We start from the raw sequence: 4200 nt of genomic DNA, 5'->3' as shown, positions 1-4200 counted from the left end.
ATCTGTAATGTCAAATAAAAGGGAATGGCTTCCTTTGTTATTAACTGCACATAAAAATAAACATTTGAACATCTTTTTCCCCCCAGGAAGGCAGAAATATCTATTCAAATAAAAAGAAGGGTTGGCACATTTGTGCAAAATCTCTATTTTTCAAATATAAGTACGCCCTGCTTTACACTGAAACATGGAAGGTTATCTACAGCACAATGAAAACAAGAAAGATTCACAGGAAAGATAAACTTACCTGATCTACAGTTAGCGCAGAATAGGGGTGATAGTGATAGATAATGAAGTAATTTTCCTTTACAAGACACACATATTTTTCTAAATCATTGTACCGCTCCTTATGCAACACTGAAAGTGAAATGAACAAATCAAATTAACAATTTGATGTTATATGCATCATAAAACTGGGTAACACATTAGAACTTCCATAGCATATTGAATTTCCATAGCCTATAAACACAAAGTTAAATTACTAGACTATAGTCAGAACTCTGAATTTCACATCTACCTAGATAAGCTTTAATAAATGAAACCAAAAATATATTAACTATTGTTTCACGTTACTTATATGATCATATTAAGCATGATATAGTATGCCAAGAGTATAAATTTTAATTGGAAAGTATCCATTTTACATTAAATGATTTTATATTTATTTATTATTTTATTTATTATATATATGTATAAGTCTAGAAATTTTAGTCAAAAAAAGTTACCCCAAAAAACCTCTGTTGACTTATCTAAGGGACAATGTAAGTACTGTAAGTACTGTAGTTTAACTCATATATATATAAAAGGAACCATCCCCTAGTGAAAAGCAAGCAATCTGCCCTGGAAGCACTGACCCCCATCCCACTCTCTCATCCAACCAACCTTTAGGGGGAGCACAAATAGTTATGCTTGCTGGAATTTTGTAAGTTATTTGGCATCATTTTCCTTTGCTTCATCCTTCAGATCTTTTCTTACATATCCCTACATTTTACCCTTGACTTATCCATGGGAGATATCAAAATCCATAATTTTGACCTCAAAACCTATCCTCAGCTTTTACATGAGGTTGACTTATAGTTGAGCATATACACTATTTATTTCATTTTGATGCCGCCTTTCTCCCGGAAATGGACCACAGGCAGCTCAAAGATAAAAACAGTTAAAAACTTTGCAATAAAAATTTAAAGAACAATTAAAATCATATCACTAAAACAATATAAAACTGTATAAATCATACAAAAGTTTTAAAAAATAAAACACACACACCATATAAAAGCCTCCCTCAGGATGATTATATATTAAGAGCCACCTTGAACAAAAATTTCTCTGTCTGGTGGCAAAAGAAAAGCAGGGAAGGGGCCAGCCTAACCTCTGGTGGAAGGGAGTTCCAGAGGGTGGGACCAGCCACTGAGAAGGCTCTATATCTTGTGTCCTGCCCAAACGAGCTTGTGATAGTGGCAGGATCGAGAAAAAGCCTTCCCCTGCAGATCTTAGAACTCTGGTAGGTTCATATGGGGAGATACAGTCTTTCAATATTACCAGTTAGCTTAGGGAAGTGCCATCTCATAGCCTCATATCTGCAACATGGATGCAGTAACAACCTATCTCACAACACTGATGCAAGTATTTCTAGGATAATGCATATGGGACACATGAAAGACTGAAAAGATGCTATATTAAATAACATTAAATAGCAGCAGCACTTCTACCACCATATTTTAGACATACCTAATCTTACTCTGTAGAATTTATTTCTCTCTTTCGCAGCTTTCTTGTCATTTGTCTTTGAAGCAGAAGAGCCAGGGTTTTGTACTACTTTAGCAAGTTTCCTCCAGTAATTTTTAATTGACTGTAGCCATCTTTTAAAAGAGAAAAGAACTATTACCAATGCATTTCCCCCCCTTAAATTGCAGAAAAATGCAGAAGTTGGACAGAATGGACTAATGACTGAATACATGAAAATGGGCATAGATATAGTTGCCGTGGACCTTCAACTCATTTTTGACTTATGGCAACCTTCAGGCAAACCTATCACAGGGCTTGTTAAAATTGTTCAGAGGGGGCTTGCCTTTGCCTTCCTCACAGGCTGAGTGTGAATTGCCCAAGGTCAACCAGTGGGTTTCCATGGGATTCAAACCCTGGTCTCCAGAGTTGTGATCAAATGATCAAAGTACTACAACACCATGCTAGCTCTCATGCATACAGTAAGATCAAATATAGTCACATGTCCCTGCTTTGCTACATTAAACCTTATTAGAAAACTCTCATCTATGCTTGGAAAGAAATAGAAGCTGCTGCTTCTTAAGCTAAATAAATTTTCCATAGAAGTCAAAAGTGGTGCCTTTCTGGGACCCTAGCAATTTGAGTAATATTTTCTCGTTTTTTGAGAGTGAATGGACTTATTTCTCAATTTTGTTGAGAATAATGAGACCATTAGAATTTTGCCTTATCTTACTCAGTAAGATGCTCTGAGTTGCTGATCATTGCAGAAAGAACCAAAAATGGACATTGGATCATAAGAAGTATGTGTTCCCAAAGTTTTGATGTAACTTCTGCTCCATGATAACAGATCTGGAATTGAAAATAAGTGTTCACTTTTAGACAGAGATTTATCTAAAATGTATGATGCATGTAATAAAAATACTACAGTGCACCTGCATCATATGTGGGTGCCTTTTACACGGCTTTTAGCTGACGCTGAAAGCCGCACAAGAGAAACAAATTGGTTCACATGCCCATGGGTGTGCGCACCACACCACATGCACAAGCCACCTTATTGTCAATGGGGCTCGAGCATATGCACAATTTGCTTTACACGGGGGTGTCCAAAATGGCGCACTGTATAAATATTTTTCTCCATTTAGTACATGTCCTGTTTCAGTTTCAAATCTGGGTCAGATTCTGGGGAAAACAGGTTATAAGTGGAACTTGGGTCATGCTATATTTTAATTTGAATCTCCAGAACAAATAGTTGGCTTTTGGATATTATTCTAGCATGTGTCAGACAGCACTATCATCAAAAGCCCAAAATGAGGAGATGGATTAACGTAGAGGTGATGAGAGAAGGAGGTGTCAAGACTAGGGTTGCCATAAATCTGGACCTCCTAACCGGGACAAATGTAGGACAAAATTTTCAAATATAGGGCACATTTTTTTTTTTTAAAATGGAGGACATGCGAAAAAATTGATTTTTTAAAAAAAATGTTACTATAAATGCATGTTTCTTAGGCATGATCAAAATGGAGGACATTTGGGCATTATTCCTAGACAGATGGCAGAAATGTACTTTCCCTTTCTGGCCACCCCCCTCCTCCCATTCCAAACAGCACATTTGGGCACTGAACATGGCTTTACATAACATGGCCTCTTGCATATTTCAGAGGCTTATTCAATAACCAAACTCTTTGGGTTTCACACTGAACATGCTATGCATACTGAATATGTCAAGGTGGTTTAACAAGAAGTGGATTTGCCCTCGGATTCAACTGTACTTCTCAGAAGTGTGTACTTGGTCAAGGGACCCTCCTCCCTCCCTTCCTTCCTCCCTCCTCCTGCCTTCCTTCCTCCCTCCTTCCTCCCTCCTCTGCCTCCCAGGCCCAAGCGGAGGAGGAGGTGGGTGGCTGCCTTCGCGCGCTCCCTCCCCCGCCCTCGCGCCAAGGCAGCAGGCAGGCAGCCACCCACCTCCGCCTCATGCGCCTCCACACTAGGCGCTTGCCTTGGCGCTGGCAGGCAGAGGTGGAGGTAGAGGAGGAGGCAGAGGTACCTGCCTGGCTTGGCGCTCCCTGCCCGCCCGCGCACCAAGGCAGCAGGCAGGCAGGCAGGCACCCACCTCCGCCTCCTCTTCTGCCTCCGCCTCCCGGGCCCAAGTCAAACGCCTAGCGTGGAGGCGCGCGAGGCGGAGGAGGCAGTGGGTGGCTGCCTGTTTGTTGCCTTGGTGCGTGCGCGGGCGGGGAGCGCCAAGCCAGGCAGGCACCTCTGCCTCCTCCTCCGCTTGGCACGGCCTGCAACGGAGGAGGAGGAGAAGGAGGTGCGCCTCCTGCACGCGCTCACGCCCTCCTCCCCACCGCCCCGCCACCCTCCCCCGCCTCCGTTTCAGGCCAGGAAGCGCACCGCCACCTCCTTCGCTTCCTCCACCCGGCCTGGAACGGAGGAGGAGGTGGGTGGTGCGGCCGCACGGGAAGGCAGGGGAAGGTGGGGTGGCGC

At 42.4% G+C, this 4200-nt stretch overlaps 1 long non-coding RNA gene across 1 annotated transcript; it reads right to left on the bottom strand.

Moving 5' to 3' along the window:
• Nucleotides 1–244: 244 nt before the first annotated feature.
• On the bottom strand, nucleotides 245–2585 carry LOC121930606. The gene is made up of 3 exons (XR_006103971.1): nucleotides 2453–2585; nucleotides 1726–1856; nucleotides 245–354 (listed from the first exon to the last, which is right to left on the bottom strand). It is a non-coding gene; the product is annotated as an uncharacterized LOC121930606 (long non-coding RNA).
• Nucleotides 2586–4200: the final 1615 nt, after the last annotated feature.

Source organism: Sceloporus undulatus, chromosome 5 (genome assembly GCF_019175285.1).
Source record: "Sceloporus undulatus isolate JIND9_A2432 ecotype Alabama chromosome 5, SceUnd_v1.1, whole genome shotgun sequence".
NCBI lineage: Eukaryota > Metazoa > Chordata > Lepidosauria > Squamata > Phrynosomatidae > Sceloporus > Sceloporus undulatus.
This window is presented reverse-complemented; position numbering and strand designations above follow the sequence as displayed.